Here is a 19,639-nt window from a genome sequence, read left to right on the forward strand (position 1 = left end):
GTTAAACAGATGCTTGAAGGCAGCATGTTCGTTAAGAGTCATCACCACTCCCTAATCTCAAGTACCCAGGGACACAAACACTGCGGAAGGCCGCAGGGTCCTCTGCCTAGGAAAACCAGAGAACTTTGTTCACTTGTTTATCTGCTGACCTTCCCTCCACTATTGTCCTGTGACCCTGCCAAATCCCCCTCTGCGAGAAACACCCAAGAATGATCAATTTAAAAAAAAAAAAGAATTAAATGCTCCAGGCTAGAAGTCTAACACTGCACCTCTGCCCCCAGCCTGTTGGCCAGTACTAGCCACATCCCCTTCCCCACCACAGGGCAATGCATGAAGACAGGAGAATTGGATACATTACAAATTTCTACCCTATGGCATTTCATAAAAGAGAAAAAAATGCAAATACAAAAATGTTTTAATAGAATAGAATATATACATTTTTAGGATAAGAACAGTCCTCCAAAAAGGACAGCTGGTGGTCTCTCACCAGTGGGCACATTTCTGTGACATTGTCTCTGTTTTTCCATTTTATCCTTGACCTATGAACATTTTATACAGATGGGCCAAAGAACACCATGTGGGGACCACTGCTCTAATCAGGTGATGAAAACGGCCCCAAGAACAGAGCACAGTCTCTTTAGCAAAGACCCAGCAGGGCCAGGGTGACCATGTTCTCACCATCAATTTGCAGACATCCACCTGCAGCATCCTCACATCCCAACATCAAACAGTGGCTCTTTATAGCTTGATTCTAATGCACTTTGATCTTCATCATCACTGTAAAGCTCTCTGGCCCCAAGATCTAACATCGCCACTCTAGCTACATCCTGCAACTGTTCACCTCTCCTGCCTCCTCATCCCTCTAAACTTCTCTTCGCAACCTCATGTTTCCTTCTTGCTTTATCTTCCTGCTCAGCCTGGACCTTACAGTCACCTTCTTGTAATGTGCTCCTGAACTCGTTCTTCCCTGCCTCCAACCACACCCACCTGGAAAATCTCCATACCCCATTGATGACTTGCCTCGCAACTGCCCAAGGGCTGCTGAATGATACTGGAAAGAATCACAACATGGGTCTGGTAGTTCCACTAAATAATCTCACCATCCAACTCTACGGTAGACTTCACTTCTGCTCAGCAATATTTTTAAGCATCACAAATAAATTCCAAACCATATTTGCTAGAACAACTGACTTTAAACCTCTTCCGTATCTCAAAGCCCCCCAAACCCATCCCTAGGGGTTTCAGAGCCCAGAGTTGAGTTCTCTCAACTCACTTCCATCTCACCCCTAGATCACTGTATCTTGACCCTCTTCCTGTGCCTTTCCCATCTTATAAGAAGCATCCTTCTCCTTTTCCAAGCTACCTTCTCCACTTGTGCCTCATTTGAGACCTCCCTTTATCACCCGTTCCCTTGGAACTCCCATGACTCACCACCTTCACTTGTCATTTCCTCATAAATATTTTGCACCATGTATGTGCCAGGCGTTTAACATATAATCACGCTTAAGTCTCCACATGCTAACAAGAAAAACCTTGATTATTCCTGCTATGCCCTCAAGTTATTACCCTCCCCGCTCCTTTCCTGTGTTCCCAAACTTTGTTGATCTTCATCAATCCCTCTGATGCAGATGGCTCCGAAGTTTGCATCCTATTAGGTTGGTGCAAAAGTAATTGCGGATTTTGCCATTAAAAGTAATGGCAAAAATAGCAATTATTTTTGTACCAGCCTAGTATCTTTTCTCCTTCTACCAAACTTTGTCCCTGAGCCATCTCATCACCTAAAACTACCTCCTCCATGCAGTTGATTCCCAGATCTCTATTATTCTACTGAAAGTCCATTCCCCAACTTTCTCGGCTAGAATAACAGAAGCCCAATTAGAATTCATGCTACCAGTTTCCCACCACCACCACCACCACCACCACCGTCACCCTGCCATTGTTAGCAAAACCATCTCTTGAGTGGAGCTCAAAGATTTGTAATCTCCCACTCCCCCGAAAGATAAGTTCAGACTCAGCCTAGAAGTAAAGATCCTTCAGATATGGCCTCAACTACCCTCCAACCCATGTCCCCAGTGCATCCCTTTGATGCCCCCTTCAGTGGAGTTAAAATGGAGTGAGTTTTTCTTTTCATATACTCCTGGTGTTCTTCCACAAATACAATTTTCAACTCTTGAATATTTTCAAGGATTCTCCATGCTACACACAGTGAAATCCAAACTCCCCATCAGGACCCGAGTCTTCCTAAACCCTCTTTGCACTTTTCTGCCTCCATGCTTTTCCTTGGGTCATCCTCTTCTCTAATATAACCTTGTGTATTCCTCTAGGTTCTCCAGAGAAAGAGCAGAGAGATAGAGGTAGAGCTATACACATACAGAGAGACAGATTGATTTGTTGTAAGAGATGGCTCACATAGTTATGGAGGCTAAGGAGTCCTGGAGTCTGCAGCCAGCAAGCTGGGGACCCAGGACCTCCAGTGATGTAGTTTCAACTCGAGTCCACATCTAAAGTCAGGACAAGATTGATGTCCCAGCTCAAATATAATCAGGTAAAGAGAGCAAATTCTCTGTGACTCTACCTTTTTGTTTTGTTCAGGCCTTCAGTGGATTGGATGAGGCTCACCCACATTGGGGAGGACAATCTGCTTTATTGAGTCTACCAATTAAATGTTATCCTCATCCAGAATACCTCAGAGACACACCCAGAATAATGTGTAGCCAAATATCTGGGCACCCACAGCCCAGTCAAATTGATACATAACACTAACCATCATGTCTTGCTTCTACTCTCTCCACATTACTGCATATCCAAATCCTTCCCTTATTTCCAGGCTTAGTTCAAATGTTACCTCTTAACTAAGCCTTCCCTGCTAACCTCAAATATTAATAGAATTGGTTTCTCCCTTCTCTGATGTCTCAAAATACGTTGTGTGTTTCTCTTTTACTGCATTCACTACAAACTCCCTTATAAATCAAGACAGTGATTCCCAGACAAATTATCAAAAGAGTATAAAAGAAGTCTTGAGTGTGAAATATCTCATGGAATATAGCACATGGACTCTTCATGAAGAAACTATTGGAGAGAAGAAGACAAGCTGGAAGAGGCCAGGGAAAGGGGGTTAGTACAAAGCACAATGAGGCTGGGCTCATACAGTGGCTCACACCTATAATCCCAGCACTTTGGGAGGCCAAGGCCAGCGGATCACGAGGTCAGGAGATTGAGACCATCCTGGCTAACACGGTGAAACCCCGTCTCTACTAAAAATACAAAAAAGTTAGCCAGGCATGGAGGCGGGCACCTGTAGTCCCAGCTACTCGGGAGGCTGAGGCAGGAGAATGATGTGAACCCTGGAGGCAGAGCTTGCAGTGAGATCGCACCACTGCACTCAAGCCTGGGTGACAGAGCAAGACTCCATCTCCAAAAAAAAAAGCACAATGAAATATCAGTGGATGGGTGCCTATAATTTCTAAGGAAAATAGAGTATAATCCAAGAATTTTATAGCCAGCTAAATTATTGCCCAATCAAAATAGGCAAAAGACACTATCACATGTTCAAGAACTTAAAGAATACAGTATTTCTGAGCTCTTTAAAAAAAAGTCTTCATAATAAAATTTAGTCAGCCAAGAAATTAAAAAATAAGCAACTCGTGAATTGAATGACCATGACAAAAGGCTAGTGATGAGAGGTGAATCCATTTAAAAATAGGACTATGATTGCAGAACAGAAAGAAAAGGTGGTCAACCTTAACGACATAAAACAACCTAGAAATAACTAGTTTCCAGAGGTAAAGGGAGGGACTGTAGGAAGTAGAAGTGCTAATGCCCTTTATTAAGTCAATTAATCAGGTCTAAAATTGAAACGTGGTTTTAAATATATAACTTCTTGTTTATTTTCCTCCCTAACTACCTGAGGGTCAACCACCATCATGAATGACACAGTAACTATCTGGACCAGGAAGTTCATGACCAATCGACCGCTCCAGGGGAAACAAATGGTCACCAATGTCCTTCACACTAGGAAGGCAACAAAATGTACAAGACCACTATAGGTGTCATCTTCATATTAATAGTTGGACTCAGAACCCATTTTGGTGGTGGTTAAACAATGGGCTTTGGCATGCTATCTGGTTCTTTGAATTATGCAAAGAAAAATGAACTCAAACATAGACTTGCAAGACACGGCTGGCATGAGAAGAAGATGACCTCAAGAAAAGAGCAAAAGGAATGCAAGGGCAGAATGAAGTCAAGAGACTGCAAAGGCCAATGTCAGTGCTGGCAAAAAGCAAAAGGATTAAAGATTTTGCAATGATTTATTTGCAGTGACTGCACAAATTTTTCATGAGATGATCAGTCAACTGTAAAGACTTCTACATATATATAAAACATCTTAATATTTTTCATCATCTTGATTTCTTAGATGTTCTAGAAACTGATTTTTAGTGAGGGAAAAACTATGCTTATCTGAGTTGACCAGTTCCTTCAGTTTCACTTCCATTTCTTTTTCTTCTGATAAATTTACACAGCATTCAATTTGCTACTTCTTGTTTTTAAAATCTCATTTTGTGTGATCAGAAGTGTCTGTTCATGTCTCTAGCCATCTTTGTGCATAGCAAGGAATGCTGTTCACTTAATATTAGGAGGTTTATTTCTTGGGGTTGTGAGATTTGGGGTGATTTCTCTCCCTTTTTGTACTTTTCCGTATTCATTAATTTTTTTGAGACAATGTCACCAATGTCCTTCATACTAATATTTGGACTCAGAACCCATTTTGGTGGTGGTTAAACAATTGTCACCCACATTGCAGTGCAGTGGTACGATCTCAGCTCACCAAACCTCTGCCTCCCAGGCTTAAGCAATTCTCCTGCCTCAGCTTCCCCTGTAGCTGGGATTACAGGTGCGCACCACTACCGCCTGGCTAATTTTTATATTTTTAGTAGAGATGGGGTTTCACCTTGTTGGCCAGGCTGGTCTTGAACTCCTGACCTCAAACGATCCACCCGCCTTGGCCTCCCAAAGTGCTAGGATTACAGGCGTGAGCCACCGTGCCCAGCCTTTTCTGTATTAAATTTTTAAAAACGCAACATTTAAAATAATCGTCATTCTTTTTGAATCTACTTTGTATTATAGGTATCCAAATACTCACCTATTCTCTCTTACGTGATGACAAACTTGTTGAAATGTCATTTCATTTTGTGGCTCCAGTCCCAGGGATTCTGAGTCTGATTCTAAAGGGTCTGCATGCAGAGCGAGCAAGCCGCCTGGATGATTCTCTTACAGGTGTTTTAAGGGCAGCAGTTTGAGACACCCTGATGCAAAAGAACGAACCCTCAAGGAAGTTGGCTGTACATGTATTTTCCTTCCTAGCACAGGAAACGACAGAAAGATTATCCAATCAGTACCACTCATAGCACCTGATTATATGTGTATGAAGAATTCAGAAATGGTTTGATCAAGGCTGAAGACCTAAAAAGAGGCTCTTCTCTTGGACACCAAGTCCCCATCTCATGCGTTGTTGAGTTAGTAGAAACTGAGGATGATGTTTCTTCCTCCAGCATTGGTATCCCATGGTTTTTGTTCAGTAGATGAAGTACCTCCATCCCCCAACATCCCCAAGCTCTATCCCAGTTTCCTCACATACACTTTTTTTTTTTTTTTTGAGACAGAGTCACGCTCTGTCACCCAGGCTGGAGTGCAGTGCAGTGGTGCAACCTCAGCTCACTGCAACCTCCACCTCCCAGGTTCAAGCGATTCTCCTGCCTCAGCCTCCTGAGTAGCTGCGACTACAGGCACCCGCCACCACGCCTGGCTAATTTTTGTATTTTTAATAGAGACAGGGTTTCACCATGTTTGTCAGGATGGTCTTGATCTCTTGACCTCATGATCCACCTACCTTGGCTTCCCAAAGTGCTAGGATTACAGGTGTGAGCCACCACGCCTAGCCTGAGACTTTCAAGTAAAGCCACAATGGACCACAGAGCTTAGACATCAGGGCTAACATGGAATCTCTGTCATTAAATCTTGAGATCTTATTATCTTTGCTCAAAGAAAAAAATAATCACAATTGACATTTTGAGGAGAAGACATCTGAATGTAAACTTGATCTTAGAGGATATTAAGGAATTACTGGTAATTTGATTAGGAATGATAATGATCATATAAAAAATGCCCTCATGTTTTTACAGGGAAAGTAAATTACATAGGGGTGAATATCATGATGCAATTTCAAAACTACTGTAAACTATTTTTTAAATACTTCAGAAAAACAAATGGAGTAAATATTGCAAACGTTAATAGTTTTTAAACCTATGTGATGGGTATATGATAGCTCATTAAACTAGTCTCTCTACTTTTATGTATATTGAAAATTTTTCATACTAATAATAAAAAAAAACCCAGGCCAGGCACAGCAGCTCATGCCTGTAATCTCAGCATTTTGGGAGGCCGAGGTGGATGGAGGACTGCTTGAGCCCAGGAGTTTGAGACCAGCCTGGGCAACATGGTGAAACCTCATCTCTACAAAAAATAGGCAAATGAGTCAGGCATGGTGGTGTGCACCTGCAGTCCCAGCTACTTAGGAGGCTGAGGTGGGAGGATCACCTGAGCCCAGAAGGTCAAGGCTGCAGTGAGCCAAGGTCACGCCACTGCACTCCAGCCTGGGCGACAGACCCTGTCTCAAACAAACAAGCAAACCAAAACCCTCTTGGTCCCATTTCCCAAAAAAATAATTTTTTTGAGATCTTACCATCTCCTGGCTTGTTGCAGAGTACAGGAAATCAAGACAAAGTACAGCACACAAGGAATAAGGAGGGAGGGAAGCGTGGGGGAGGCTGACACTGTGGACTCTATCAGCTCAGTCGACCCATGCACCTTGCTTCATGGAAGAAAGGAATGGAAGATGAATCGTGCCTTTCACACACAGTGACCTTCCTTACTAGTAAATGTGCCTCCAGAAGTGTCCAAGAACTCAGCACCAGAGCCAGGCTGGCTGCATGAGAATCACCTGTGAGCTTTTGCAAACACAGGCCCCTACTGGGTCCAAAGGTATTCATCTCTTGGAGAGGAGGAGAGAGGCAGAACAAGGAAAGGATGGGAAGAAACCAGCCTTGTGCACAGGAGGATGCTGGGATTCCTCCTGCACGTTTAGCGCAATGCAGCCTATTTTATAAAGTCACAGAAGCTCAGAGAGGTAAACCTGCCCAGGTTCTCATAGCTTGTAACTGGCAAAACCCGCCCAAATCTCTGTCTCTAGAGATATTTCCACTTCCTTCAACTCTGGAGCTGTCTACCTTGTAAAGACGACAGATTCCACTCATCACTCACTTTTGTTTGCAGATATTGCCTAAGGTCCCTTGTGAATATTTAGGTCAGGGCTGTTTTTTTGAGTTTTTTGTTTGTTTGTTTGTTTTTACCAAGCAATCTTGTGGAAAGAACCCAAAGTGGCTCCCCCATTTAAGACCCTGTAAACAGGGAGACGAGAGTCTGGAGTCATGGTCTGGTTTCCACACCTTCCTTAGATTTCCCTGTGTGTAAAATCCAACAACAATCTTTGACAAATTGCCTGCCCTAGGGGAGAGATGGAGGAAGTGTTAACTTTGCTTTTTTTTGTTTTTTATTTTTTCTGTTTTCAGACAGAGCCTCGCTCTGTCGCCCAGGCTGGAGTGCAGTGGAGCCATCTCGGCTCACTGCAACCTCTGCCTCCTGAACTCAAATGATTCTTGTGCCTCAGCCTCCTGAGTAGCTGGGACTACAGGCAGACACCACCACACCTGGCTAATATTTGTATTTTTAGTAGAGATGGGGTTTCACATATTGGCCAGGCTGGTATCGAACTCCTGGCCTCAAGTGATCCACCCCCCCCTCAGCCTCTCAAAGTGCTAGGATTACAGTCATGAGCCACCATGCCCAGCCACTTTGCTATTTTTTTTTAATAGACAGCTTCGAGGTCCAGTATGCCATGGGTGCCAGGACCAAATTTTTCCCTGGCTAACTCGGTCACATCCTGTCTGGGATCTCCAACTACTACCCATCCCAAAAGTCTCAGCTAAAACAGCAATTCAACGAGGAACTTTTTTCTGAGGCTCCAGGATTGGGCCAGGCCGTCTCCATGGCTCTCTGCCCTTCCCCTACTGCAGAACTTAGCAGCTGTATGTCACTATTGGTTCAAACATGTGTCTTAATCTCTATTGAGTGTCGATGATGCACTTTTAAGGTGACATCTTATTTAATCCTCACTATATCTGCAAGAGTAGAAGCTATTAATAACCAATTTTCAGATAAGAAAATCAAAACACAGTTTCTATAACTTACCCAAGCAGCTAGCTAGGAGGCAGCTCAATTTGAGCTCAGGGAACTAGATTCCAGAAACCATATTCTCAATTACTACAGCAGATACCTCCCCAGAATCTAGTAGGTGGTTAATGAGTCTTTGTGGAATAAATGAACAGAAGGACAAGCAGTGGATGGATACATAGGTGGGTGGGTGGATAGATGGGTGGATGGAAAGATGGGTGGGTGGGCAGGTGGATGAATGAATGGGTGGTTGAGTCGGTGAAGGGATGGCTGAGTGGGTGGAGAAATGGATGAGTGGTTGAGGGGGTGGAGGGATAGATAAATGGGTGGACAGGTGGGTGGATAGATGGGTAGATGAGTGAATGGGTGGATAGATGCATGGATGAGTGGATGGATAGATGGTTTGGTGGGTGGGTAGGTGGATGACAGTTGGGTGCATAAGAGAGTGCGTTGGATGTATAGATTGGTGGGTGGGCGGGTGGATAGATGGGTAGGTGGGTGGATGGATGTATGCATGTCTGGATGGATGAATGGACGGAATGGTGGATGGATGGACGGAATGGTGGATGGATGGACGGACAGATGAACAGATGGACTTGAGCATTTATTCGGGGTCCTCCACAGAATTGAGTGATTTCCTAGGGTGTGTCATCACCTGCAGGTGGGTGGGCAAGGGGGCTTGCCTCTGTAATACTCATGATTATGGGTAGTGCTCAGCCTTAGTCGCCACTCTCAGAACACTTTATTGACTAGAAAAGTCAAAACTGGCATTGACAACTAGTGCAAATTACAGCTATAACTAACAGAAGATGTTGAGTGATGACAGCTGGGCAACCAATAATCAATAACTTGGCTGTGTCATGTTACTGCCATGTTGGGCAGGTAGAGCCACGGGTTCCCTAATCCCTCCATCACATTGAGGATGCTTATCAAGACTTCCCCAACCATGGGGACAGGGATCTTATCAAATACTTGCAGTTCACCCCAAAAGGCTCACCCTCTTCGTTCCACCTGCACATGAACTTCAGCTCAAAGACATTTCCAGTCCTCCAGGTCAGCCCTTCTTCCAGCCTTTGAATTAACCCTGATGACTGCCTGCCCATTAGGTATCTTCACCTTTCATCACACAGCCTTTTCCAAGGCTTTCCTTCAGTCCAGCCCTCACTAAACGCTGGAACTGTTGTTGACAAAATCCAGAACAAGCTGGCTGGGGGATACAGGTGGGAAGCAGGCTGTAGTAATGGGGAAAAATTCTAAGCAATCTCGAACACAGAAAAGAAACTGAACAGGTAAGAGAGAGGCAGTAAAGAGAAGAAGTGTTAATTTTGCATAACTGAAGCTGAAGAAGATCGGGGGGCATGGCAGACCACAAGATAAATATGATATAGACTCCTTTTTAAAAAAGTATAAACACCCACCCTTTCCTACTGACAACTGTGCTTCAAATATTGCTAAGGTCTTTACTAAAGGCGAGTCAGAAAAACGGGGTATTTTATGCAACACAGTAAGAAGGCCCATAGGCAAGCATGTTCCTGACACCACCTTCTAGGATAACCCCTGGGATTTTGGTTACACCTGTCCTAAAGTTGTCTCTCACTCCTGCTGTTGGAGAGCTACCATGAGAGAAGAACCATAGTGAAGTGGTTAAGAGTGTGCACCCAGCGACCAGCCAGATCGCTTCAAACCATCACTATCTAATACCGAGCAAGTTACACAATGTTCCTGAGCCTCAACTTTCTCATCTGTAAAATGGGTATGACGTCATTCATTAATCAAATTCTAGGTGAGCATATACTAAACACCAGAGACACAAATGAGAATCATGAACAGGCATGGCCCTGGCCCTCACGGTGACCACAGTCTTGAAGGGGAAGGATAACACACACAAGAAACAGGAATCCGTAGCTGAGCTAGTGTCTACCAAAGAGAGGCACCTGGTGTCATGAAAGCAGATAACAGGGGGTGGCTGTGACTGAGTCAGTGTGGCCAGGCGTCCCTGAGGATGTAGTGACTCCACTGTCAGATGAAACCATGACCAGGTGAAGAGGCAGGGAGAGGGAAAATCTTTCCAGGAAGAAAGAGCAGGATATGCAAAGGCCCTGTGGCAGGAAAAGAGCAAAGGAAGTTCAAGAGCCTGAAAGAGGCCAGAGAGAACAAGTGAACATGTGGATAATCACAGCACCGACCTCATACAGGACTTGCAAGAAATCGAGACCCTGTCTGTAACAGATTCAGCAATGACTAAATAGAAACTATCTCCTAAAAGCACACGATGAGGCTCCTTGGTGGTATTTCCCATGTGAGGCTGCCATGGACTCAGAGGCCGAGTTCAACCTGCCTGTAGACAACCTCCAAGCCAGCTAAACACACATACACCCTCAGGCTCAGGATACCCAGGACAGAGTCCTGGATGCTTGAAGTCATGATAAGTATCCAGAATGACACAGAATTCCAGCCAGGCATGGTGGCTCACACCTGTAATCCCAGCACTTTGGGAGGCCGAGGTGGATCACCTGAGGTCAGGAGTTCGAGACCAGCCTGGCCAACATGGTGAAACTCCCTCTCTACTAAAAATACAAAAAAATAGCCGGGTATGGTTGTGGGTGCCTGTAGTCCCAGCTACTCAGGAGGCTGAGGCAGGAGAATCGCTTGAACCCAGGAGGCAGAGACTGCAGTGAACCGAGATTGCACCATTGCACTCCAGCCTGGGCAGCAAAAGTGAAACTCCGTCTCAAAAAAGAAAGAAAAAAAGAAGAATGACACAGAATTTGTTAAAGTGGGAGAAAGGGCTTTCTTCCAAAGCTAGGCCTGGTTTCTACAGACAGTCTTTCAGATGAAAATTAAGCAGCTCTTTGCAAGCAGCTCTTTGCAAGCACCTCAGAGGAGAACCCCTCACCCTGATGCATCAGACACACAGGCGGATCCAAGACAATTGGCTGCGTGCATGTGAACAAGCCCATGGTGGAAATGCAGTGCTTTATTTGTTTGGGGTGGTTTAATCACCAGGAGGGAGAAGCTTCTAAAGCAGCATTCAGAGGTGGCTGTTGCCTGGGTTTTCTGGAAGGGGGAGGCGGTGAGGATGAGGGCTTCCATTTCATCTGCAGGCCCCTTGCAGAAGGAGCTGAGGAAAGCTTTGCAGCCCTCTGCACACTGTTTGCCATCTTGTCTGGCTGGGCAGCTGAGCTCCAGATGGGGGCAGATGGGATAGCTCTTGCTACCGTATTTGGAGAGAGATGGCAGGGAAGTCAGCCCCCGTGAAGAAGACAGGAGCAGGCAGGTGCTGGACAGTGCTGCCCAGGCCCCTGGGGCTGAAGTGTCCAACCCCACAGCCTCTAGGTGTCACTAAAGCAGCCCAAGAGGATCTTCTCTGTCCATCTCCATCCTGGCACCTACAGACACTTGGAGAGAGTCCTTCACACGGGAACTCACAAATGCACACTGATAACCCCCACACGGAACTCTCACACGTAGCAAGTGAAAAGACAGGATGCCAGTTTAACTTGAATTTCAGATAAACAACAAATCATTTTTTAGGGTAAGCAGGTCCCAAATATTGCATGGGATATATTTGCACCAAAAAAAAAAAAAAATGGTTAATGAGAAATTCAGGTTTAATTGGACTTCCTGTATTTTAACTGGCAAGCCTAACCCTGCATAAACACAACCCTGAGCTTGAAACTCACAGAGAAGCCACGGCCGTGATCACACACGTGCACAAAGCCATATGCCTTACAGAGTCAAGGGCTGTGATGAGGGTCCCCACCCTTGCACACTTCCCTGTCCTCTGTCTGGGCTCAGAGTAAACAGAGGGTCACCTGGCATCCCCGTCTAAGCTGGGCTTGGAGGTGTCCTAATGAAGCAGGATGCTGACCTGCACTTCCCCAGCTCAGCGGGGGCTGCAGCCCGGCCTAGCTTCCAGTCTCGGGCCTAGAACACACAGCACAGCCCCAGACCTTGGCAAGAAGGCTTCATCTCAAGGGCCACTGGTCCAGGACCTATTAGAAGCCCCACTTCTTTCCTCTGTTTCTGCTGCCATTGCCCCAGTCTCTGACCCTGACACTCAATCACTCTATAAACACAGCAGGTACTAGGGGTGGCTCTGGGCTCGGCACTAAAGACATCGCCCCTGGTAAAGCCACAGTCTAGCAATGACAGTCAACCACGTATCAGCAACAGCCCTGCCCCACACGTGCTGACTGCGCACAAGGCCGGCACTGTGAACGTGCTCTCAACAGTGATCTCACTGAACCCTCATGGCAGCTCTAGGATGCAGACAGTAGCATCACATTATCCCCATTTTACTTTTGAGGAAACTGAGGCCTGAAGAAGGCAAACGCAGGCCTCGAGATTTGCAGTAACATTGCCAGGAATGTTTGAGAAAGCAAACTTCTCCAGAGTGAAGCAGTCTGCCAAAGCTCAGAAGCCAGAGTCCCTGTTAGCAGGGGCTGGGGGGACTGTGGGGTGGGGGCAGACAAGCAGGTAGGGGCTGGACCCCCCAGGACACCAGGGTGCAGACTGGTGTGAGTAAAAGAAAGAGAGGCGGTCATGCCATCATCTGCAGAAGATGATGTCTACAGAGGACAGTACCATGTGAGCCCTTGGGGAGCCGGATGACTGGATGGATTTTGCACAGGATGCAAATTAACCACACATCCCCCTCTGACCTAGACAGCCCACCTCCAGGAACATCCCACAGAAATGCAGGCACAGAGCACCAAGTGATGTGTGCAAGGAAATTCATCAGAACACCGTCTGTGATTGGGAAAAGGCGGAAACCATCCAAAGACGTATCGGTGCAGGGCTGGTTAAACGAAGCATGGTGCATCCACACGTCAGAATAACTGCTGGGAGAAGAAGGTGGTAACCGGGTTCCAACATGAGACAATGTCAAAGACATGCTGCCTGAAAAGCAGGCTTTCCAAAGAATAAATATAGCATTATTCCATTTTTATTTTTTTAAAAAGGTTACAATAAACACTTATGTGCAAATACATGTGCTTGCGTGCACAGAGGAAAAAGGTGTGGACAGGAACAGAAAATCAAATTCTGCGGGTTCTCACTCATAAGTGGGAGTTGAAAAATGAGAACACATGGACACAGGGAGGGTAACATCACACACTGGGGCCCGTCGCGGGTGGGGGGCAAGGGATGGGAGAGCGTTAGGACAAATACCTAATGCATGCGGGGCTTAAAACCTAGATGACGGGTTGATAGGTGCAGCAAACCACCATGGCACATGTACACCTATGTAACAAACCTGCACATTCTGCACATGTATCTCAGAATGTAGAATAAAAAATAAAAAGAAAACAAAAAGGCGTGGAGAGGTATACCCCAACCCTTCCCAGTGTTACCTCTGAGAAGCAAGATCAAGAAAAGTAAATCAAGAGGATGTTTAGTTTTTTGTTTTCCATATAAATTTTTTTTTTTTTTTTTGAAACATAGTCTCACTCTATTGTCCAGTCTGGAGTCCAGGGACACAATCTCAGCTCACTGCAACCTCCTCCTCACTGCAACCTGCTGCTACTGGGTTCCAGTGATTCTCTTGCCTCAGCCTCCCAAATAACTAGGATTCCAGGTGCGCACCACCAAGCCCGGCTAACTTTTGTATTTTTTGTAGATACAGGGTTTCACTATTTTGGCCAAGCTGGTCTCGAACTCCTGGCCCACCCACCTTGGCCTCCAAAAGCGCTGGGATTACAGGTGTGAGCCACCATGCCTGGCCTGCATTGCTTGAATTCTCAGACCCTCTCATCTGGCCCAATTGCAAGAGTCCAAGGCAGGAAAGGCAGAAGGCAGGGGCTTACCCCTCCATCAGGACAACATAGAACAGAGTCAAAAAAAGAAAAACATGAATGGATCAGTCAAGAGGGCCGTGCACATGCCCTCCCAGGCACCTACACCTTGCAACTTAAGCCGACAAGCTTTCAAGTGACAGAGTCTTCCTTCCTAGAGACTAGCAAGGACACAAGCCCTGGCCAGTCCCCTCCAGGAGGATGGTCTGAGGGATAAGGTGGGGTGCATAGTGAGGGGTTGCAGGAGGAAAGGGGGACATGAAGCCAAGGAAACCAGGGCACCCCATGCTTCCTGAAGGCAACTAGAACAGGGCGCCACACAGAGCCCCTGTGTACCTGTTTCTACAACAGCCTGAACACAAGGAAAAGGAAAACAAGGAAAATACACAAAGCCCAGCCTCACCTGGAGCAGGTTAAATAAAGGTGTGTGACTTCATGTCCTTTGGAATTGGAAATCCCAGCTTCCTCTTCTGTGTCTTTAAGGTCCTGGCTGCTGTGCCACAGCTCCCTTCTCTTCCCTCCTCCTCTTGTCCTGACTTTTTTTTTTTTTTTGAGATGGAATCTTGCTCTGTTGCCCAGGCTGGAGTACAGTGGCCACAATCTCAGCTCACTGCAACCTCCACCTTCCGGGTTCAAGCAATTCTCGTGGCTCAGCTTCCCGAGTAGCTGGGATTATAGGTGTCACCATGGCCGGCTAATTATTGTGTTTTTAGTAGAGACAGGTTTTCACCATGTTGGCCAGGCTAGTCTCAAACTCCTGGCCTCAGGCGATCCGCCCACCTCGGCCTCTCAAAGTGCTGGGATTACAGGTGTGAGCCACCATGCCTGGCCCTCTTGTCCTAACTCTGCCATCTCTTTGCAGTCTCCCCTGAGCAGCTTTTCCTGGGCCCGCCCTGCCCCTCTCCAGAGCTGCACTCTCAAACCACTCCCCAATGCCCCCTGGCCCTGGCTCCTGCCCCGGGGCTCTGATCCTCAGCTGGTGAGGTCTAGAGGGTCAGAGGGAGCCAGACTCCCTAGAGAAGCTGAGGCAGGAGCCCTGTGCTTAGGAGCTAAGCTAAACTAAGGCGGGAGCCCTGTGGGTAACTTGCCCCCTTCCAGCTGGGGCTGAATAGAAGGGGGAAAGGCTGCCCCCAGAATACAGGGCTCTCAGAGGCCCTGGGGATCTGTGCTGGCAGTCAGGAGGACTGCCACCTCAGCGCACTTGCCTGCAAGGAGGGCTGTGCAGGAAGCTGCATGTTGCTCAGAGAACAAAAAAAGGAAATTAAATGCACCATCTGGTTATTAGGATGAGCTTTTGAGACAGACACTGAAATATGCATGCCTAGACATTATAAAACTTGGGGGAAATGTTAATTTCAATAACGCCACTTCTTGTACTTGCAAAAACTATTCTTTTATCTCTCTTCCTAGTCATTTGGGGGCTCCATCCCTCAGAGTGTCAGCACCAAGACAGCCGGCCTCACTGGGTTTTGTACACTGTGCAAGGTGAGATCCCAAGCCCTTGCCTGGAGACCCATCTTAGGAAAATGTTGGAACAGGGCAACAAGTTGCCATTTCCTCCCTCCTTTCTCTTCCCCATACAAAAATCAGAAAGCACGCTAGCCCAGACCTGTGTACATTTCAAGGGTGGCTGGACTCATGGCCGCCTGGGACGTCAGGGTGGTACAAAGTCCTCTTAACCTAAGACTGTCGGGGTACAAGGATCAGCATTTTTTTTCCTTTTTCTTGAGGGCCAGATGGTAAATAGCTCAGCTTTGCTGGCCATAGGTCTCTGTCCCAACTATTCAACTCTCCATTGTAGCAGGAAAGCAGCCACAAGACAATATGCACTGAAATGGGTGTGGCTGTGTTCCAATAAAACTTTATTTGTATGAAAAGGCAGGGGGCTGGTTCTGGCCTGTGGGCTACAGCCTGCCTCCTCTGCTACAGCGTGATCTCCAAGGACCCATCCATCTCGTAGACCAGAAGCTGCCACACAGGAGCTGCTCAGATACTTGAAGGAGGAATGGAGAAGGCAAGCAGCCCCCAGTGCACAGACGTGAGGGTCTCCCAGCAGCACCATCCTTTGCCATCTCATGCCGAGGGACAAAGCCAGAGCAGGGCTCTCCACCAAGGCTGAGTTCTCCTCCAAGGAAATGTGATAACAGGACAGAAAGCATCGTGGAAGGATAGGGGCTTTGGAGTCCCACAAACCACAGTTTGCAAGACCAGGAGCAACCTGCACTTCCTTGCACACACCCTGGGTGGGTGCTGGAGCATCTAGACTTAGAGTGAATCTTTTCTCCCTCCTCCCCCAACTGGCTTCCATTACACTTCCAGCAACATTGTGGTGTATGTACACGATGGAATACTATTCAGCCTTCAAAAAGAAGGAAATGCTGCCATTTGAGACAACATGGATGAGCCTGGAGGATATTATCTTAAGTGAAATAAGCCAAGCACAGAACGACAAATACCACATGATCTCACTTATACGTGGAATCTAAAAAAGTTAAACTCGGCCAGGCATGGTGGCTCATGCCTGTAATCCCAGCATTTTGGGAGGCTGAGGCTGGCAGATTGCTTGAGCCCAGGAGTTCGAGACCAGCCTGCATAACATAGCAAGACCCCAACTCTACAAAAAAATACAAAAATTAGTGGAGCGTGGTGGTGCATGCCTGTACTCCCAGATACTCAGGAGGCCGAGTTGGGAGGATTGACTGAGCTTGGGAGGTCAAGGCTGCGGTAAGCCAAGATCACAACCCTGCACTACAGCCTGGGCAATAGAATGAGATTGTCTCAAGAAAAAAAAAGAAAGAAAAAGAAAAGAAAAAAGTTGAATTCACAGAAGCAGAGTAGAATGATGGTTGCCAGGGTGGGGAAGTGGGCAGATGCCAAAGGACACAGAATGTCATTTTTAGAGAAGAAGAATAAGTTCAGGATATCCATGGGACAACATGGTACCTATAGTTAAAAACAACATATCATACACTTGGAAATCACTAAGAGAGTAGATTTTTAAGTGTTCTCACCACAAAAAAAAAATAAATCTGGGAGGTGGTTTGTTATTTAGCTTGATTTAGCCATTTCGTAATGTATACATACTTCAATCACATCATGTTGTATACCCTCTTGTACATAATTTTTGTCAATTCAATAAATTCAACAACTCCAAAAAACAAGACATTCTCTTTACAAAAATAATTATTAAAAAATAAAATTCAGAATTCTATTTTATTCATTTATTTATTTTTGAAACAGAGTCTCGCTCTGTCACCCAGGCCGGCTGAAGTGCAGTGGTGCGATCTCAGCTGACTGCAACCTCTGTCTCCCAGGTTCAAATGATTCTCCTGCCTCAGCCTCCCAAGTAGCTGGGATTACAGGTGTGTGCAATCACACCTGGCTAATTTCTGTATTTTTGGTAGAGACAGTTTCGCCATGTTGGCCAGGCTGGTCTCGAACTCCTGACCTTAGGTGATCCGCCAGCCTCGGCCTCCCAAAGTGCTGGGATTACAGGTGTGAGCCACTGCGCCTGGACAGAATATAAAAGATTCTTTAATTCAACTAAAACATTAAAACATAGATTATTTCTATAAGTGGTAATTGTTCTAACATGTTTTGGTCAAAATAGTCTCCTTACCCATCCACAATTAAATGGTTAATTGACATTTGATTGGATTTTGATAAAGTTTTCAAATCATGATTGACTTTTCCAACGTGCAGTAAAATGTGTGTGAAAATATTCCATAAAAATTCATATTTAAAAATGGTCAGGCATGGTGGCTCATGCCTATAATCCCGCACTTTGGAGGCCAAGGTGGGCCGATCACTTGAGGTCAGGAGTTTGAGACCAGCCTGGCCAAACCTCATCTCTACTAAAAGTACAAAAGTTAGTCAGGTATGGTGGCATGCACCTGCATTCCCAGCTACTTGGGAGGCTGAGGCAGGAGAACCCCTTGAACCTGGGAGGTGGGTTCCCCAGGCATAGAGCAAAACCCCCATCTTGTCTGTCTCCACTCTCATCCCAGGCAATCGAGGTCATTTCCACAGCCTCAACCACAGTCAACCTGGGATGCCTCCCAAGCCCGAGGCTCCAGCCCAAACCTGCCTTCCTAGCCCCAGACCCATCTGTCCTGGCACACATTGCCCCCTGGGTCCCAAGCAACCTCAGCCAATGAGTCCAACGTCAACTTCCTGTCCTTGCCTGACACTGCCAGCCCTGAGATCAGACTTGACCATTCACCTCCAGTACCTGATAGGTCCATCAGTGCTCTGTAACATATTCCACAAACATTCCCCAAACCAGGCACCAGACTCCATACATCAACTCCGTCATGTGAGTCACCAGCATCCCTGGCAGGGACCCCTGTCCCAGCCTCCAACTCATCTCCTTCCTGTCCCTTGAGTTCTGTGTCACATTCCAGAGGCCACAAGAAGAAAAATGACCACCTTAATGAAATTAAAAGAATTGAGAAGACATTTCCCTATGGTCCAAAGTCTTTCCAACTGAGAAACACATATCAAGATCCAGCCTGCCAGCCCTGCGGTTAAATGTTCCTGAAATAATTAAAGCCCAGGGCAACACAGCCCCCACTCCACAAGTATTCCCAGCACAGTAAGACTTCCTTCTCTGCAGGGGCTTGAAATGTCCAGTGTGTACCCTGCCCCTCTCTGTCGTAGCTAACAGGAATGTACTCCGTGTCTTCTTCCTGCTCAAAGGACCGTCCACCAACCTGCGCAGGCAGCACTTTCGGCCAGTGGGGGATGGGAGAACTTCCCACCATTTCCCACTTACGCACTGCATTCCTCAGGAGCCTGCCTCACAAATTACAAGAGCGCCACAGCAGACACAACACGTTCCAGTGGGTGGTCATGTCTTCATGTCAGCTTGAAAGATCATCGCCAGGGAAATATCTATATCTCAGCAGGGAGAGCTTCAGCCTGTGTAGTCCAGCTGTGCTCAAATGGAAATCCAGAAACCCGGAAGCTGGTCAAAACACCCTGTCTTGAAGAGCTGGCTCTGCAGGTCACCAGCGTGGGAGTGAACTGGGTGGGCCACCTGCCCTGCCTGCCCACATCCCTGCCTCCTGGAATCCTGGACCCTGAGAACCAGGGGGATGTGGTGGGGAACAGGCAAGTCGTGTGCAGAAAGCCAAGATGCCACCCAAATCCACTCTGCAGTCTAGGTGGGTGATATTCTGGTCTGCACCGCACCAGCGCATGAGGGGATGGAGGATGGAGTCTAGACAAGCCAAATGTAGAAAGATATTGCCCAAGTATTTTGTGCTTTCTCTGTGTTACAATGCTATGCCCAGTCCAGCGTGGTGGCTCACACCTGTGATCTCAGCGCCTTGGGAGGCCAAGGCAGGCGGATCACCTTAGGTCAGGAGTTTGAGACCAGCCTGGCCAATGTGGTGAAACCCCATCTCTACTAAAAATACAAAAATTAGCCTGGTGTGGTGGTTGGCACCTGTAATCCCAGCTCCTCGGGAGGCTCAGGCAGGAGAATCACTTGAGCCCAGGAGGTGGAGATTGCAGTGAGTGGAGATCATGCCACTGCACTCCAGCCTGGGCAACAG

At 46.6% G+C, this 19,639-nt stretch overlaps 1 pseudogene; it reads left to right on the top strand.

The window, feature by feature from the left end:
• Positions 1–3,923: 3,923 nt before the first annotated feature.
• On the top strand, positions 3,924–4,292 carry LOC129136394 (small ribosomal subunit protein eS24-like; annotated as a pseudogene).
• The last annotated feature ends 15,347 nt before the right edge of the window (positions 4,293–19,639 follow it).

The sequence above is a fragment of the Pan troglodytes genome, chromosome 9 (genome assembly GCF_028858775.2).
Source record: "Pan troglodytes isolate AG18354 chromosome 9, NHGRI_mPanTro3-v2.0_pri, whole genome shotgun sequence".
Classification (NCBI taxonomy): Eukaryota; Metazoa; Chordata; class Mammalia; order Primates; family Hominidae; genus Pan; species Pan troglodytes.